The 20,215-nt window shown below is 42.8% G+C and overlaps 1 protein-coding gene across 2 annotated transcripts in view; it reads left to right on the forward strand.

The window, feature by feature from the left end:
* The window catches only part of CD36 (CD36 molecule), a 97,476-nt gene that overhangs the window by 22,074 nt on the left and 55,187 nt on the right, over positions 1–20,215 (forward strand). The window contains exon 1 of one of the 2 annotated variants that reach the window (XM_061582153.1): positions 13,790–13,960. The exons of the other annotated variant lie outside the window; for it this stretch is intronic. The gene's annotated coding sequence lies outside the window, so the exon portion shown is untranslated. Of the gene's footprint in view, positions 1–13,789; positions 13,961–20,215 lie in introns of those variants that run through there. 2 annotated transcript variants of the gene reach the window in all.

Here is a 20,215-nt window from a genome sequence, read left to right on the forward strand (position 1 = left end):
ATTGTGGAGTTGGAAGGGGCCTATGAGGCTATTGAGTCCAACCCCCGGCTCAATGCAGGAATCCAAGTTAAAGCATACCTGACAGGTAGCTGTCCAGCACCTCTTGAATGCCTCCAGTGTTGGAGAGCCTACCACCTCCATTGTCATACTGCTCTAACAGTTTTTCCTGATGTTCAGCCAAAATCTGAGCCCGTTATTCTGTGTCCTACACTCTGGGATGATCAAGAAAAGATCCTGGCCCTTCTCTGTGTGACAACCTTTCAAGTACTTGGAGTGCTATCATATCTCTCCTCAGTCTTCCCTTCTCAAGGTTACACATGCCAAAAAATTTTGTCTCTCCTCATAGGGCTTTGTTTCCAGTTCCCTGATCATACTTGTTGCCCTCCTTATGCTGTTCTTGGATTCCTGCATTGAGCAGGTGGTTGGACTCAATGGTCTTATAGGCCCCTTCCAACTCTATTATTCTATTATTCATTGATGTGGCTCCAGATAACTGGCAGCATCCAGAGGTCCCTGGAGTATCCTTGACTTGGTGGTGCTTCCCAATATTTGTGAAAGTCCATTTGCAAATGCTGTTGCTGCTAGAGGAGAGACTCCTTTGAACCAAACAACTTAGAGTTCCTGAGTTGTTCCTACTATCTTGGTTCTTGTGATCACATGCTGAGAGTTGTGACAAAAATGTCACTGCAAAGGGAACATCTACGTGCATTGGGTGGTTCCCTCCAGTGAAATATCTGAGACATTTCAAAGGACCCCAGAGTTATAGGGCCAGCTAAATTTCTTAGCAGCTGTGGGGAGAGGTCATTTTTTCCTTGCTGGGATGGAGGGAGCTTGAAAGAGAATAATGTGGTCTAGTGCTGGTAGCTTTTGGGGATGAGGGCTCTCTGGGTAGAAGTAAGAATTATAGGCTAATATGAAGGAAGACCAACTGGGTGGGGAAAAGCCTTGACTCTGCTGGTGATGGACATGAGAGAACTAGGAAAATGGAAGGATGGCAGCCATATTAATTTGGTGTGCTGTTCTTGAGCTTCGACCCCATTACCAAGCCAACCTTTCAGTATAGCAGTAATGTTTCCCTGTGTGTCTTCTGTTGCTGGTCTTTCTCTCTCTCTCAAGTGGTGACCTGACCCAGGTTCTGCATCCTCAGGGTGAAAATCAATACTGTACCCTCCCTCTTTGTTTACCTCCCATGTATGTTGGTGAGGATGAGGTAAGTATGACTGTTTATATTTGCAAAGTGCTGTTTAGACCAAAAGTGCCACATAATTAAGTGCGATAAGCAGTTTCTTCACCCATTCAAACCTGTTCTCCTGGATTGTCCAATCAAATATATACTTAATACCTTGCCTTCTGATTCAAAGCGACTGTACTGTGGGGTGAGAGGACTAGATGCTGGCTTAGTTTGTCTCACTCTGCCATCACCCCTGCTCTGGTTGGTGCTGCGTGTGAAAAGTTGAGGAAAGGATTGCTTGTCCTGAGTTATGACAGTTCTTCCTGATCCCTTGAGGCCTTTAAGCCACTGAGGCATTTAAGTCTCTGCAACTTGCCTCTCTTTTTTTTTTTTGTCCCTGCTGAGGCTGATGAAAGATCAATGGACTTCTGGTGAACTGGGCAGTCTTGTGGTGCCCTAGGTTGCTATAGGGTCGCTACAGCAACCTAATTTCTCTGCAAATAAGGACTCAGCAAGCTTTTCTGCAACTCTACAATTCCTGTTGGTAGGGCTGTTGAGAGAGAGAGAGAGTTCATCCATCCTTCCAGGTTTGTTGGTATCTTCAGGCAGTGATGGTGCAGGCCCTCTACTAGTGGATCAGTTTGTAGGGATCTGACATGCTAGTGAGCTATGTTGACTGGAAAATGGATGTAAAAGCTGATCTAGAATGTTAGATTTCAAAATGCAAGGAGGCTTCTCTTGTGATAACTTGTTTGCATGTGGACTTGGTTTAATTTTCTGTACGTTTATTGGTATTTGGGGGAAGGTGTCTATTTTAACATCAAAATAATGCTTGGGTCTGGACTTATAGCTAATCATATATACAGTATGCATTTGTGCTTTTTAAAGTAAAGCAACTGTAAAGAGTTTGAGAAGTGTCAATATCCTCATCCAAATGATGTATTTTCACTTTTTTCTAATTCTCTATTTGTGTAGCAACGTTGTCAACTTCTCTTTTAGAGCTAAATGGTTTCATCTGATTAGTTTCTAAAGCTAAGAGGTACATAATGCAATTGACACTATTGTCTATCTTTATAACTCTTGTATGCTGCAATTCTAAATATGCTTGCTACGGAGTTAGTCCCATTGTATAATCTATGGGACTCTTTTTCCCCTCTTGTGTAAACTTGGATAGGGTTGTGCAACACAAGGCTTTCCCCCTTGCTTCTAGCTTTATTCTCTCCCCTCCTCGCCCCACTTTCTCCATTATAATGTGGACATACTAAATTAAAAGCATGAATAATAGTCCAGTATTTTGAAATATACAGCTAGATTACCAGGTGAAATAAACAGCATGTATGGACTCATCCTCTTGCTCAACCTTAAAGGGGTGTCAACATTGTGCTTTCCAGATGCTATGGATTTAGGGTAGCCAGGTGTCCAGTTTTTGCCTGGAGAGTCTGGATTTTTGGGGTCCTCTCTGGGTAAATTACCTTAATCTCTGGACTCTCAGCTTTCATTTTTTTAAAAATTAAGTTTCGGTGGTCTGGTTCTCGAGATATACACCAAAACATCAGCTGCCCCCCACAATGTCTGTTAAATGAGCTCGTAGCTGGCTTCTCTAAACCCGCCATTTCAGGTTTGTGGCCAATAAGTGTTGACCTCCAGGCAATACCAAGATCACATTGTAAGGCCTGAAAACTGTTGTTCCATAAATTGAGTAAGTATATAGTTTTCAGTCTTTTTCTCTCTTGTGTGCAGAAGTCAAACAAGTTTAAGTTTTCCTGGGCTGTTGAAGAGGGCAGTGTTTTGAAAACCTTCCCAATATGAAGCTTTAATCCAATACTCGCTTTTCTGGGAGTAAACCTGCAATGCTAATCCCACATACCCAGAGTAAACCCCATTGAATTCAATAGGACTTACTTTTGAGTAGACATGGTTAGGATTGTGCTATAAATTAATGGGACGTTTGAGTGAACATAGCAAAAAATTATCTTTATGTTGTAAATTTGTCTCCCCCAATCTTATTTTTTTAAGTAATTAGACAGGGCTTACATAGGTATCACTGCTTTTATTATGTAGGTAACTTAATACTGATTTTTTTAAAAAAATAGTTCTTCAATGACCAACTGGTTTTTACAATAAACTATTTTATGGGGTCTATGTATTTTTACATCTCCAGCGTGTGTGTGTATATGGAATCTTCCCAACAACCCTGTGAGGTAGGGTTGGTGATTGGAAACCAAGGCAGCTCTCAACAAGAAATATATCCCTTTAAAATTAAATAACCATAACAAGCATAAACAGTTCCAACACAGCTTAAAGTGGCATGATTCTGAATTTTGAGACAGGTGAGTGAAGTTTATCACTTGAGACTGCAGTTCTGTGCATGCTTCCCTGTTTGAGTAAGCCCCACTGAATACACTGGGACTTGCTTCTGAGTAAGCAAACATTTACAGGTTGTGTAAATAATAAACATATTTGACAGTCATGCTTATATAAACATTCCTTCATTTAAAGCACATGACTTCCCCTAAAGAATCCTGGGAAGTGTAGTTTCCCCTCACAGTTATAGTTCCCACCACCCTTAACAAACTACATTTTCCATGATTCTGTGCTGGGATTCATGTGCTTCAAATGTGTGCTGATGTGCTTTAAATGAATGGTGTGTATCTGCCCAGGTATGAAGTGCATTCATTAGTGAATTGAAAAGAATTATTTTAAAATATACTTTTTTAAAACAGGGAAGGGCTGTAGCTCAGTGGTAGGGCATACGCTTTTCATGCAAAGGTCCAAAAATCAATTTCTGGAGAAGACTATTGCCTGGAATCCTGGAGAGCCAATGCTAGTCCATGTCATCAGTACTCAGCTAGATGGCACCAAATGGCCTGAATCGGTATAAGGGAGATTCTTTTGTTCCTAAAAGAGGAAAAAGACCCAAGGGCCACAGTAACTCCAACATTTATTTATCTATTTTATTTACAACATTTATATACCACTTTATTGTAAAAAATCTCAAAGCGATTTACAGAACAAATTAATAAAATTATTGGCAGAAACAGTTAAAGACAGGTATGTGGTGTAGTGGTTAAGGTGTTGGACTACAACCTGGGAGACCAGGGTTCGAATCCCCACACAGCCATGAAGCTCACTGGGTGACCTTGGGCCAGTCACTGTTTCTCAGCCTCAGAGGGAGGCAACCCCCTCTGAATATCACTTACCATGAAATCCCTATTCATAGGGTCACCATAAGTCAGAATTGACTTGAAGGCAGTCCATTTAAAAACACTAAAAATAAGAAAACCAACGAGTTAAAAACAGATGATAAAAACACAAGAGCCTGGGTAGACTTTCTGGGTAGATTTCCCTAAACAAAAAAGTTTTTAGCAGATGCTGAAAATAGTACAATGAAAGTGTCTGCCTAATGTCAATAGGCAGGGAGTTCCAAAGTGTAGGTGCTGCCACACTGAAGGACTGATTTCTTAGAAGAGCAGATCAAGTACTGTGCGGCACCCATAACATGGAAAGCAAACCTTGAACTTGGCCTGGTAGCAAATTGGCAACCATTGTTCTAATTGATGGCTGGGAACCAGGTACATCTTTTCAGCATACTCCATCACTGTTTAGTTAACAGTCCTCTTATTAGAGGGATGGCAAAACTTAGTAGCGGTGCGAGAAAACCCCCAGACTGTTTGACTATTTGTTTCTTCCTTTTTATGGAGACCCTTTTGTTGCTGAGGCTTTTGATAAGGCTGCATTTTTTTCTTAATATACGCACCTGGCAGGGAGACAGAGGAATATTGCCTTTTAAAGTATTGAGGGCTATCTCTGAGATTGCAGCAATGAGATCATCTGATGCTGCACATAAAATGGCTTTCCTCTGATGTGGAGGAGCCTTAATAAGAAGATTTAAGAGAGGGAGGTTTCTTTTTACGCGGCTGGACATGTTGACCAACTGGCTAACGAGACTCAAAGAACACAGAGCGGTTAAGCTACCGCCTTTTGTAACCACGAGTGGCCTTTTTCATAGTGTATACAACAGGCCAGTCTGGAGGGAAGAGCCCTGATCTTAATCTGTAAGATTCTGGTGTGGAGGCATTTAAATCAACAACCAGGTAACCATAAGGTTTTTGTGTTGCATCTGCAAAAGCTTCCATGAAGAACTGTGCATTTCTAGGGTACATCTGCCGTGCTAAAGTTGCAATCTGTAATTTATCTCTGGGATTCTTAAACACCATATATTTAGCGTTTAGGCTGATGGTGCGGTTGCTTTTTCCCTTGCAGAAAATATTCTGCGTAATGAAAAAAATACTCAGATTTCTATGATGTACGTACTGTGACGCACAATTCATCAGATCATCAATAATAACATAATTTGTTTTATTAGGAGGCAGCAAATTGTCATCATCAAATTTCTCAGGCAAGCCCTTCACAAAATTAATAAAAGGGTATTTACATAGTAATTCCTGATACAACGGTTGCCAGACATTGTAAAACCATACAACATTATCAGGCATAGCTGCAAGTACGCTGTGAGCATTGTCCATCATGTTTTTTATAAAAAAACTTTTACCGCAGTTACTAGGACCTGCTAGAATGGCCGAGAAGGGGTGGTGCCACCGTGTATCCATTTTAAAACCTGTAAGGAATGGTTTTAAACCCTTTGGTAATCACTCTCTTGTCATAGACAACCTTCTGGGTTTTCTTGAGAGTTTTAGTTTCAAGAGTCCAGGACCTTTTGTTTCGAACAATACCCTGTTGCTGCACTACTATCTCACGCTGTGGCAGCTCTTTACTGTCTGAGACGTGGGCAAAAACTAAGTCCTTCAGACTATCGAAATTAATTTTTGTACAGTTATCAGCCGTTAAGGTTATTCCTTTGACCTTCAGGCATGCAGTCCCTCCTGACAATTTGTAACCATACGTTTTAGGACCTGCTGAGACATACTCTGTGATATATTGACCTGCAGGGATTTCACTTGTGAGTTCCCCTAAAAAATCACCTAGAGGTGGAACCCATTGTCCCTTCTGGCTCACAAATATAACAGAGTCTGTGTCATGATACAAACAACGCTCCTGCAACTTGTCAAGCAGGCTGTAGAGCTCTAGGCGAGCATAGGCAGTTGTAAAACATGCTATGAACACATTCTTCCCACCTGAGACTGTCATACGATCTTTTGAATTTTTCCAAGTCACACAGGCAGCATCATCAATAAATTCACACATCGAAACCTCAAAAGCATCAGAAAACAGAATGTTAAACAAGTCATCAGGATCTCTCAACACCTGGGTGTTAGCCAGATTGGGTTTCTGAGCAAATTTCCCCCACAAACAGTAGTTCCATGCACTCAATTCATCCCCCTTAAACCCACTGATGATTTACCTTGTTGGTTACATGATGGTTTGTTTCTTGCCCAATAGTGGTAAAAGAGAATTCACGTACTGGGAAGTGTAGCTGCAATTGCTGTTGTTCCCAAGCTGCTGCTGTGAAGGTAGACCAAACCATGTGTATTTTCTCTCTGTCAATTATTACTCACTGGAATTGGGTTGGCTATCAAAGTGAGTTTATAGCAGCCCACAGGGTAGACAGAAAAGGGTGGAGAATTTTCTTACTCTTACTCATTCAAATCAAATATTTTAGTCCGGAGGAACATGGGTGATGCCACCCCAATATCAGTGATCATGGGTAGAGGGAAATATAGCCATTGGGATGTGGTGAATTACCGTAGAAGACGAGAGCAAGGCTATCTGCTCCTTGTTCCTTGATGCCACTCCTCTCATGGATGGGTTCCACATTGCTCATCTGCTGTGCCCACTGACCTGTGCGTGTTGTTGTTTAATGCCAGATCGGTACACAATAAGACCACTCTCATCCATGATTTGATTGTTGATGAAGGTGCCAGTTTGGTGTGCATTACTGAGACCTGCGTGGGTGAGCTGGGAGGAATTGCTCTGACTCAGCTCTGCCCACCTGGATACTCAGTGCAACACCAGCACAGGCTACAGGGACAGGGGGGAGGAGTTGCTGTGGTCTACAGAACTTCCATCTCTGTCACCAGGAAACCACTCGGTCTTGGAGCTGGCTGTGAGGGCCTGCAGCTGGTGTCGGGCCGAGGAGACAGTAAACTGGGGTTGCTGCTGGTGCACCATCCACCCTGCTGCCCAGCAGCTTCTCTGACTGAGCTGGTGGAGGCCGTCTCAGCTGTGGTGTTGGAGGAGCCCAGGACAATAGTGCTGGGTGACTTCAGTGTCCATGCTGAGGCTGCCTCTAGTGTTCCGGCTCGAGACTTCATGGCTTCCATGATGACCTTGGAGTTGTCTCAAGTTGTCACTGGCCCAACTCATAGGGCAGGACACACTATCGACTTGGTTTTTGCTCCAGATGGAGGAAGGGGTGGTCTGGAGATGGGTGGTGGTGGATGTCACCACATTATCATGGTCAGACTACTTCCTGGTGATGTTCAGACTTATGGCTCTGATCCTTCCCTGCATGGGTTGGTGGACAGATTAAGATGGTCCACCCCAGAGCCTAATGGAATCCACTGGATTCCTGAATATCCTGGGGGAGTTCCCAGTAGATAGAGCAGGTGACCCTGTTGAAGCCCTTGTCATGCTGTGGAACAGTGAGGCGCATCGGGCTCTTGACATGGTTGCCCCCGAGCGCCCTCTCCGGCATTGTGGAGCCCGGTCTGCACCTTGGGATACCGGTGAGCTAAGGGCAATGAAACAGGCTGAACGACGGCTAGAGCGCAAGTGGCAAAAGACGTGCTGTGAGGCTGATCGGGCACGAGTAAAACATTATAACTGTAACTACTGTGTGGTGGTGAGGGTGGCGAAGAAGGCCCACTTCTCTGCCTCCATCACATCCTCAAGTAGCCGTCCGGTGGAGCTTTTCCATATTGTCAGGAGTCTGTTGACATCAACTCCAGGAAATGGAGTTTTAGACCCTTCGGAGACCCACTGTGAATTGTTTGCTAGGCACTTTGAGGGTAAAGTTGCTCGCCTCTGTAGCAGTCTTGATGCCCCCTCCACATCTACTGTAGTCCCCAGTGAAGTGTCCAGTGCAAAGGCTGCTGCAACATCTTGGGAACGGTTTCAGTTGATGCGGCCTGATGACGTGGACAAGGTGCTTGCAATGATGCAGCCTCTCGACCCTTGCCCTTCTTGGCTTATTAAAGCTTGCTGAGGGGGGTTGACTGAGTGGATCCAGAGTGTGATCAATGCATCATTGTTGGAGGGAGTGGTTCCGGGCATCTTGAAGGAGGTGGTGATCCAACCACTCCTGGACCCATTGGTTTATGACAACTACTGACTGGTTGTAAATACCCCCTTTTTAGGGAAGGTGATTGAGAGGGTTGTGACGTAGCAATTGCAAGTACTCTTGGATGAAACAGATTATCTTGACCCATCCCAGTCTGGGTTGAGGCCTGGTTATGGGACTAAATTGGCCTTGGTTGCGCTGATGGATGACCTTTATCAGGAGAAGATCAGGGGGAGTGTGACCCTGTTATTCTTACTTGATCTCTCAGCGCCTTTTAATACCATTGACCATGGTATCCTCCTGGGCCGACTTGGTGAGCTGGGTATTGGAGGAACTGTGTTACAGTGGTTCCGATCCTTTCTCCAAGGTCGCTCTCAGAGAATAGAATTGGGTGACTGTCTTTCGGCCCCCTGGCAGTTGTGCTGTGGGGTGCCGCAGCGTACCATCTTGTCCCCCATGCTGTTTAACATCTATATGAAGCCCTTGGGAGCAGTCATCAGGAGATTTGGGACAAGGTGTCAGCAGTATGCTGATGACACCCAGCTCTATTTCTCCATAACATCTGAATCAGGAGAGGCCATGCAAGCCCTGGACCAGTGCTTGGATTCGGTGGTGGGCTGGATGAGGGCCAATAAACTGAGTCTGAATCCTAGCAAGACGGAGGCGCTGTGGGTTGGTGGTTCCCAAGTTCGGATAATTGGTCAGTTGCCTGCTTTGGATGGGGTTGTACTCCCTGTGAAAGAGCAGGTCCGTAATCTGGGGATGCCCTGGATCCATCTTTGTCGCTAGAGGCCCAGGTGACCTCTGTGGCTAGGAGTGCCTTTTACCAGCTTCAACTGATAATACAGCTGTGGCCATTTCTGCACCGGGATAGCCTGACTACTGTTGTCCACGCACTGGTAATCTCTAGGCTGGATTACTGTAATGCACTCTATGTGGGGATGCTCTTGAGGTTGGTCCGGAAGCTGCAGCTGGTGCAAAATGCAGTGGCGAGACTGCTCACTGGGGCAGGGTATTGCCAACATGTCACCCTGCTGCTGAAAGAACTGCACTGGCTGCCCATTTGCTACCAGGCCTAATTCAAGGTTCTAGTTTTGGTGTACAAAGCCCTCTACAGTTCGGGCCCAGGATACCTGAAAGATCATCTTACCCCTTATATACCCAGCCGATGACTGCGCTCTGCCGGTGAGGGCCTCCTGCAGATGCCATCTTATCACGAGGTTTGTTCTGTACAATATAGGAAATGGACCTTTAGTGTGGCGGCACCTACCCTGTGGAATTCCCTCCTCTTAAATATTAGGCAGGCGCCATCTCTGCTATCTTTTCGGCGCCTTTTGAAGACTTTTCTTTTTCAACAAGCCTTTTAAATTGAGACCTATCCCAGTCTGCGTCTGTGTTAGAATTGCTTTTAATATGTCTTTTAATAACTTTAAACCTTTTTTTAAAAATATGTTTTTAAAGTTGTTTTGTTTTAATGTATTTTAAGGTCTTTTAATGAAGTTTTAAAGTGTTTTTAGTGTTTTTGCTTGCTGCCCTGGGCTCCTGCTGGAAGGAAGGGCAGGGTATAAATAAAATAATAATAAATAAATAATAAAATAAATATTTTATTTGCATTAGCCATGAGCCATTGCAGTTGGAATATATACAGTAAAAAAAAAAAAGTGGATATACAGCTTAATCAAATTATCCTGCTAAAATTCTAGCATTTATATAGGATACCTACCGGCCTATAAAAGTGATATATATACAAAATCCATCATTGTAAGAGAAATGGACAAGTAAAACTATCAACTAAAAAAGAAATGGTATCAGATTAAAACTCAAGGTGCCATTGTAGATCTTGTTCTAATGGCACCGGCTAAAAATTTTGCAGACATTTCTGTCACCCTCTGCTCTTGCTCTGCAAGAGGGAAAACCGTACAGAAGTTAGTTGAATGCCCTGGGAAAGATGACAGCAGTCGGGTCATCAGCTCACTTTTCAAATCTCTATAGAAAGAGCAGAATAGCATAACATGGGCTCCTGTTTCAACACTACCATCTGTGCATGGGCATACAGGATTTTGTAGCGGAATTCTTTTAAAACTCCTTTCTAATATGGCTGATGGTAGTATGTTCCATCCTGGAGTTAAAGCTGTTACTAGTACATTCATGTTAGCTGGAAAAAAACAAGCTGACCCTCCTCTGGTCCTCCTACCCTTAACGGAAGGAGTGGCTGCCAGAGAATAACATCTGTAACCAATATAGTTTCATTATATCATTTCTTGTAAAAGTATAACATCAAAACAGTTTATAACATCCAAAAATTGTTTGTCATGCTGTTTTGAACGACATCCTGCTATGTTCCATCACAATGGTTTAAATCCTAGATCGTTTAAGGTCTGACCTGCACCTTGCTTAGAAATCCTGTCTTGTCTAAAAAAAAATATCCATTCTTTATAATAGGAACTTTCCTTTCCAAGGTATCTATGCCGTTTCCAATTTCTAATGGAGGATTGCGTAGCTCAGATGGAGTTAGAGCTCGATAACTCAACCAATGGTTAGAGGTCACGCTAACTGACTGGACCTAATTCCAAAGAAGGTTGAGTTTGCAAATCTGCATCTATAAATCTGAATTTCCCAGGATTAACTTCTTTTTTAACTATGCATTTTGGTGAGATGACTTTAGCATGAATAGCTTGAAAAGCAGCTGTTCCCCCTATAGTTTGTGGACTATGCTGCTGCGTTTGGCTTGGCTTTTGCTGTAGCTTAGCTAATTTATTTGTAATTTTACATTTGTAATTTGCTTGTGAAGTTTGGAGAGAGAGGATAACAGTTCATCTTCTGCTGGCTCAGGTCAGTCCAATGCATCCAAATCAGAGCTCCTAAGGGCTGCCTTACTGGAGTGTAAATCTAATTGAGTAGCCAATTTAGAATGTTTCTGAGTGGCCTGTGCACCTCCAATAGCTGCTGTGTAAGTGGTTCATCCCACTGAATGGGATTTTGAGTTCCATCACAACAAGTGGTAGGTTTGGGTAGAGAAATCTTCTTCCCCATGACCCCCTTTTTAGAAAGAAGTAGAGGTCTTACTGCTGTAGCCTCAAAATGTTGGTAAGGGACCACCCCTTTTTGGACTAACTGGACTTTCCTTTTCATAAACAAAGCTGGGACTCATTGAGTACTAAAAGAAAAAGAATTTTCAGAAATTGTTCATTGGTAGAAAGTCTCTTGATTGATTTTAAGTCTGTTTTCAGAGGTAAGACCTAGTAATAATTTCAGATGTCATTTCACCCAGAAGATGGAACCCCAGTTAGGGAGTGGCCCCCTATAAGCATAGTTCCCCAAACAGTTCATCTTTCCTATCCGGTAGCCTCTGTTCAACAATTGGGGTGGGGGGGGGAAGACGTATTGCCTATTTTCCCTTCCTCTTCAGCTCTGGGGGATATGTGTTCAGTCACTTGTTGCACAAAGAATCAAAGCGATTCTGAACTGGAATTGTAAATTTGCCAGAACCTGACATAACTTCGGTTGATGAAAATTTTTTATCCAGTCTGCTCTGCTTGATGTTTGGTAACACAGAATTTTCAACTTTATCTGAGCTCCTAGGTCTTTTAAGTTTCCTCATACTTCTGTTCCTTTTACTGCTGCCAGATACTGTGGAGCTCAGGACGAAGCATGTCACCATCTTAGAATTATCCACTCTTACTCATTTCTCAAACCTCTTTCTGAAGTGAAGGGTCAAATCGGTAAAGAGGTTTGGAGCAGCCATGTTAAAAGGTAGGGCAAGGTATTCCAGGCAGTGGGTTGCCAACCCTACTTTGATATGGATATCTTTGCAGAGGATCCCTAGTCAAGCTTTATCAACAGCACAAATCTAACCATATCTACTCAGAAGTAAGTCCTATTGAGTTCTATGGGCTTAGTGTGTTTAGAATTGCAGCCTTCAGGGGCATCCATCTTTACTCTTTGAGTAATCCCATCTAACACCTCCATGACACTAAGTTCCTTTCTTCCTACAGTGGCCTTCTGGTGACTGGGCTGGCCTGTGGGCACTTAAACCCTTCTTGCCAGAAGCAATAGACTAGATTAAATGTCTCCTATCCAGGCTCCATCTTTTAGATTTTAAGATTTCTTAATTTCCAATCAGAGAATTGTTTTTGTTTGAATTGTGTACACCAAGCAACTGTGCTTAATGTATCATGCTTAATGACATTACTCGGGCCTCGCCCTGCGACATCACTAGGGCCCACCCCTGAAATCACAGGCTTTGGGATGATTCTGACCTAACAACCCTATGTGGACGACAACTCCAATAATATCTGACTCGGCTGGCTGTGGCTAGGAATGGAAAGATTTGTCAGTTTAATTTCTCTGTTTTTCATTTTTCCAGTCTTAAATCCAGTTATCCACAATTCTGCAGCAATAAGTGGTATGTATGTCAGCCTAAAGCACTTTGACTTGGGCTCAGAAGTAAATGGGCCACAAGGGCAGATCTTTCAACTCCAGTGGAGTGTGACTTTGACCAGTTGTGCCCAGGAGCACTCTGGCTGCTGCGTTCTGCACTAGCAGCACCTTGTGGAGAGTGTTCAAGGGCAGCTTCATGTAAACCACGTTGGAATGATCCAGTCTGAAGTCATCCAAATATTTGAAATAAGTCATAGCACAAGCACATTCTGGAGGAGAGGGCAGGTGGAATAAACATTTTCAAAGTCCAAATTGCTTTCTCTCGTTTGTGTGCATATAAAAATCCAAGTATCCAATGCTGCTCCCTTGCAAACAACTAGCCTGGCAAATGACACTTCAGTCATTATAGAAGTCGAGAAGCTGGTTCCCTGCTTTGCCTTCTAGAAAACCTTGGTCTTCTCCTTGGCTCTGATTTTCCCATTTCCCCCCTTGCCTTTTTTGACATATTATCATATTAACTTGCTAAATTGTTTCCCGCTCACAATGGGAAATAATTCATTGGACTTTGAACAGCTGTGTACACGTCTACAGAGCGACAATAGCCTATTTCCTTTTGGCACTTTCATTCCAGAGGTGTGTGATTACAAGCCTATGACAAGGCAAGGGCTTGACAGAGCCCTGGCTGGAACGGTCTGCAAGGATGCCTTGTTTATGTAGCAAAACAATGGCCTTGCACGCATGTTTACAAAGCTACTGAAACTGTCCAACTGGAACACAAACTTGGAACATCTTATTATGCTGTGCATGAGGGAGAAGCAGCACTGGGTGTGACTCTTATTAAAGGGGCAGCTGATCTACTAAGGAGTTTCCCTTCCCTCTTCCTGGCCCTTGCCTTACTTGGATCAGCCATTCAACTCCCTTCTTGCAAAAAAAGCGACTGTGTTGGTACAAGGTTATTTGGTGGTATAAATAGCCATGAAATAGCAATGCAAATCCACTGAGTTTTCTGACAATATATGGAGAAGTGAAATAAACTCCCACCCTATGGCTTATGGATTTTGTTTGTCAGTAGAAGGGTGTATTCATTTGTCCTATTGACAACATTAGACTATGTCTTCAACCTGTCTCTCTCCACCTCTTGTAAATAAGTGTTTCTCCTCTCTCTAGAGGTAAGGCATTTCTAATGTTTGTATTTTGGATCTGTTCAAACATATTCAATATTAGTGAATGATAACTTGTGAGGCTCTTTGGAACAAATTCTTTTTGTTATGTGGAAGATTTCTGGCTATTTAAGCAGCTTCAGTAGGCTTGCTCTGGCTTTTTGTTTGGTTCTGTGATGATTTTAGACAATTGGAGAAAGTAGGTTGAAGCCTTTTTTTTAATAAAAAAAAATTCTTTTCTGACTTTTGACCTCCCCCCGAATACTCTTTTTTTGGGGGGGTGGCAAATCTTTCTTGGGTTCTTGTATTTAACTTTGAGTGAAATTTGGGTTCAATATTGGACAGCTTCTGTTTAATGGTTGATACTTTATTACTGACAATTTGGCAAATGAGACGGCATATCTGTCTGCTAGAGCAAGATGTGCCCAGAAGTCAAGAGCCTTTTAATTTTGAATCCAAAGCTTCATTCCTGTCAGCAATCTGGCTGTAGCATTCTGCACTAATTGCGGTTTCCAAGTCAAGTGCAAGGGAAGCCTCATGTAGAGTGCATTGCAGTAATCCGGTCATGAGGTTTTCAGTGCCAGTACCTTGGTTAGAGTGTTGGACAACGACCTGGGAGACCAGGGTTCGAATCCCCACACAGCCATAAAGCTCACTGGGTGACCTTGGGCCAGTCACTGCCTCTCAGCCTCAGAGGAAGGCAATGGCAAACCACCTCTGACTACCGCTTACCATGAAAACCCTATTCATAGGGTCACCATAAGTCGGAATCGACTTGAAGGCAGTCCCCCTTGAAATGAACCTTGAAAGGTGCATACTTGTGAATTTTTCTCTCTTGGTGTAACAGTAGTCGGCATTCTCATATGACCTTCAACTGCAGTTATCAATAACCTTGTTGCTGTCTGAAATGATACATTGAACAGTTGTGTAATGACAATCTACATTGCATAAACCTGAAGGATAAGCCTAGATTGACTTTTTTTTTTACACAGTTACAACAGCAGGGAATAGGAGTTTAAATAGCTGGAAAACTTTCCTAATAACTCATTGCAAAAACTTGACAGTAGTTAGGAGCACTGCCTTATGTTAATGATATAGTAGCTGAAAACTGGATGTTATTTTGGAACAAGCTAGTTGCATCTTGCTTTAGGATGAACAAAGGGATTCTATATTGCTGCCATTCAGTAAGGTTGTCTTGATTATGTCTTGAAGAGGATAGCTAAAATTGGATACATCTCTTGGCATACAGCAGCAGTATTTCAAACTTTTGTTCTGGGAAACACAAGGTTCCTCAGTGAGAAGATCAGTACTGTCTTTCAAGAGGTTGGTTGCCACTATATTCCCCTGCAAGTGTGCAGCCTCAAGGAAGTATTGGACACATACTAGGAGGGAATGCCTTCTTCATGGAACCCTGAGCCCCAATTGATGTAGCTAGTGGTTAGCGCTCTCCATGTCAATTGGCCAGGCATCCTAGAGCATACCCTTAAAGCAGCAGCCTTTTTGACTCACTAGATTGGGAGGGGAGAAACAAGCCTGCATTTTATAAGCCTCAGCAGCAAGAGGAATTTCTTCTGCTTGCAGCTGAGCCTTGCGAAACGCAGCTTTCTTTCCCCTTATCACTTGATTTGGAGGGGGGAAGGAAGCGCTTTGCCAGCCCTATACTTGGTGTTTTCTAAAGCGCCGAGTAGAGAGCTGGCAAAGCCTTCTTTCTAAAGAAGCCTGCATTTTGCAAGCATTGGTGGAGTTTGGGAAAAGTCTCTCTTGCAGCCAATTCCTGCAAAAAAAGGGGGGTTGCTTGCCTTGGCCAGTAGGGATCAGGCATATGCAGCCCACTGAGCAGGATTTAACCCCCACTGGTCTGATGAGAGGGGGGTGTTAAATCTTGTTTTCTTTGTGCGCACATGTTTCCTCTTGGCAGAATTGAGTGATGTCATCTGGTTGACAGGTGAATGTAGTTATGGGGGGGGAATGGCCTCATCACTAAACCTGAAACTACACTCAAATATCTCACTTCTCTGCTACATGCAACATGGCAGGGTAGTAAGATAACTAGATTCTGGATTGTCTTGATGCTATCCTTTATATTCCTTTTTAAATAGAAGCTTTCCAAAGAGGACACCATGTATGTAATATTCCATTACATTCAACAGTTAGATAGGGCTACTGTACAACATGCTCTGGGAACTTCCAGATTGGATAATTGCAATGCACTCTATGTGGGGATGCCCTTGAAGATGACTTGGAAACTTCAGTTGGTACAAAATGAAGTGGCCGGATTCTTGGCTGGGATTCTATCTAGAGGTGATATGAGCCGTGTTTTTAAATAAGTGCATTGGCTCCTGGTTCACTTCCAGGCCCAGTTCTGAAGGTGATCGCATTACTGTTTAACACCCTGAACAACTTAGGTGTCAAATAACTGAAAGGCTGCCTGCTTCCCTGCAGACCCTGTCAGGTGTAAAGATCAGCAGGGTGGGCTTCTTGGTAGTTCCACCACCCTCAGAAGTTCAGATGGTGGCAGTCTAGGAGAGGCATTTTCTGTGTCAGTCCCTAAGTTATAGCACTCTCTCCCTGCAGAGGTGTGTCTGGCACCTTTGCTTTACAGTTTTTATTGAATGCTGAATACATAGCTCTTTACCCAGCTACTGGCTTTTGTTCTGTATATTTTTAGGACCCATCCTATTGTTGTGACTGTAATTTATTTCAAACTACTTTTAATGTATTTTAATTGTGGGGCCCACCCTGTGAAGTTAGGGTGAAGGGTAGGTAATAATAATTATTAATACTTACTAATATATTCATTAGGGATAGAAGATCTTGGTTTCTCATTTTTACAATTGTAAACTCAGTTCTCCATATTTCTGCAGCAATTTGGGGATTTTTTCTAAAAAAAAATCCTTATGAAAATTCTTAAGCATTTTAGTGCAAATTTAATTCTAACATACACATTTTTGTATGCAGTTCTGACTAATATACATGTTTTTGCAAGCAATTTCTCTCAATCAGATGTGGTTTTGTATGTTATCTTCACTTTTTTTGCACATTTCCCCCTAGTATATACATTTTTGTAAACACTGGTTGGAGAACTGCAACACAAAATTCAGAGACGTGTGAATTTTGAAGGATGGCTGTGTTTCAGTTCTTGTTGTTTCAGAAAGGGTGGATTTGATAGATTCAGCCGTAAATGTGAACTGAGTCAAATCTCTTCCCTATCCTATATTTTGATTTGATGGGGAAGGAGTACGTGGCTAGTGCAGCAAACACTTTAGAGGCAGTATGCTTCTGAATACCAGCTGCTAGGGATCCTGATTGAGAGGGAACTAGCACACTCAGGTCCTGCTTGTGGGCTTTCCATAAGTATCTGGTGGGCCACAGTGGGAACAGAATACTACACAAAATGAACATGAGGGCAAGTCCTGCTGGATCAGACCAATGTTGCTACGGTAGGGATATGGGGGGGGAACTGATGTAGTCTTTCAGGGTCTCGGGCTGTTAGACCCTTACATTTTTGGGAGCAGGGTCCCAACCTCTCCAGCATCCTATGAACCAATCAGCATGAAAGGGGAGTGTGGTAGCCACTGAGAAGAGTCTTTTAACTTGTGTTGTTGTTGTTTTCTTCTTATTTGAGCCAACTTATTTATTTTTATTTATTATTTGATTTATATCCCACCCATCCTCCCAGGGCAGCAAACAGAAGCGCTAAAAACATTTCAAAACATCATAAAAACAGACCTTAAAATACATTAAAACAAAACGTTAAAAACATTTTTAAAAGCTTTAGAAACATCTTTTTAAAAAGGGTTAAAACATTATTTTAAAAACACATATTAACAAGCAATTCTAACACAGACACAGACTGGGATAGGTCGCAACTTAAAAGGCTTGTTGAAAGAGGAAAGTCAATCAGAATGAAAAGAGTTCCTATTAGTTCCTACTTTAAAAAGCCAAGTTGCAGAGGGTGACAATTCGGTAACTGCAAAAGTGACAGTGAATCCTAACAATAGTATGCCATCTAGATCATCAAGCAGTTTGGATGCAGCAGGAGATAAACTTGTAGACACTGAATTCAGTAATTCAGGCAGTATCTCTGACAGTGAGAAAATGGAAATGGACTGCCTTCAAGTTGATCCTGACTTATGGCAACCCTATGAATAGGATTTTCATGGTAAGCGGTATTCAGAGGGAGTTTACCATTGCCTCCCTCTGAGGCTAGTCCTCCCCAGCTAGCTAGGGCTTGCTCGGCTTGCCACAGCTGCACAAGCCAGCCCCTTCCTTGTCTGCAAGTGCCAGCTGGGAGGCAACTGGGCTCCTTGGGACTATGTAGCTTGTCCACAGCTGCACAGGTGGCAGGGCACATAACCCCTGAGCCACTCACTGTGGGTGTGATCTTTAGCTGGCCCTTAAATTGGTTTTATACTGGATTTTATTGTATATGTAAGTCGCCTAGAGTGGCCGTTAATTCGGCCAGATAGGTGACTCACAAATAAAATTTTATTTTATTATTATTAACACCCAGGAGACACGAACGGGGATTTGAACTCACAGACTCTGGACTCCCAGCCAGGCTCTCCTCCCCACTGTGCTATACCAGCTGAGAAAGGACAGTCAAATGTGACAGTGATAGAGAAGCAGTAATTGGTATTCAAGCCTTGCCAGATTATATTATAATCTTAGAAGGTTGTATAATCTTGGAAGGGGACACGGCTGTGAGGGGCCATGGGTGTGACTCTCATGAAGGGACCCTTCACTTCTAAATTTGCCACTACGAAACTGGTGGGAGATTATATTCAGTTCACATTTAAAGATGATCCTAGGTACACATTCTGAAACAATATGCTAACTATATGCTTTTTAATATATTTTTAAACCTTTTTTAAAAAAAATGTTTTTAAAGCTTTTAAAAATGTTTTTAAAGATATTTTGTTTTAATATATTTTAAAGTCTGTTATGATGTTTTAAAGTGTTTTTAGTACTTGCAGCCCTTGGCTCCTGCTGGGAGGAAGTGCAGGATATAAATCAAATAAATAAATATATTTTTTAAAGAACTAGCAAATTGATGTGTGAAACTGAAGACCGGAAAAACTAGAAATTGACACTGGCGTTGAAATTGAATAGATTTGGCCATCCCCGCCTTCGTGTGTGTGTGTGTGTGTGTGTGTGTGTGTGTCAGTCAGGTGTGTGTGTGTGTGTGTGTGTGTGTGTCAGTCAGTGTGTGTGTGTGTGTGTGTGTGTGTGTCAGTCAGTGTGTGTGTGTGTGTGTGTGTGTGTGTCAGTCAGTGTGTGTGTGTGTGTGTGTGTGTGTGTGTGTGTGTGTCAGTCAGTGTGTGTGTGTGTGTGTGTGTGTGTCAGTCAGTGTGTGTGTGTGTGTCAGTCAGTGTGTGTGTGTGTGTGTGTGTGTGTGAGTCAGTCAGTGTGTGTGTGTGTGTGTGTGTGTGTGTCAGTCAGTGTGTGTGTGTGTGTGTGTGTGTGTGTCAGTCAGTGTGTGTGTGTGTGTGTGTGTGTGTCAGTCAGTGTGTGTGTGTGTGTGTGTCAGTGTCAGTCAGTGTGTGTGTGTGTGTGTGTCAGTCAGTGTGTGTGTGTGTGTGTGTGTCAGTCAGTGTGTGTGTGTGTGTGTGTGTGTGTCAGTCAGTGTGTGTGTGTGTGTGTGTGTGTGTGTCAGTCAGTGTGTGTGTGTGTGTGTGTGTGTGTGTCAGTCAGTGTGTGTGTGTGTGTGTGTGTGTGTGTCAGTCAGTGTGTGTGTGTGTGTGTGTGTGTGTGTCAGTCAGTGTGTGTGTGTGTGTGTGTGTGTGTGTGTGTCAGTCAGTGTGTGTGTGTGTGTGTGTGTGTGTGTGTGTGTGTCAGTCAGTCAGTGTGTGTGTGTGTGTGTGTGTGTGTGTGTCAGTCAGTCAGTGTGTGTGTGTGTGTGTGTGTGTGTGTCAGTCAGTCAGTCAGTCAGGCGCACATACATACACATTTACCAGCTGGGCTTGAATTGTATGAAGCAGGACTTTGGATTCTATTAAAAGGCATGTTTATGCCTTGTTATCAACATGTGCACAAATCATGTGCAAATATAATAAAATAGCTATTTCAATCATTAAAATGGTGAACAAAAGACCTGGAAGAAATGGGTTGTGTTCTTCCAGTGTTATATAATGAGGACGTCCTGTCTGTCTGTTCTGGCAAATCAGAGTTCTGTTCTGTGCCTCTGAATTCAACAGGATTTCATTTATCCTTTTAATGCTCAGATAATGTTAAACTTCCAAGTCAGGATAAAGATGAGTGGTT

This window comes from Rhineura floridana, chromosome 8 (assembly GCF_030035675.1).
Source record: "Rhineura floridana isolate rRhiFlo1 chromosome 8, rRhiFlo1.hap2, whole genome shotgun sequence".
NCBI lineage: Eukaryota > Metazoa > Chordata > Lepidosauria > Squamata > Rhineuridae > Rhineura > Rhineura floridana.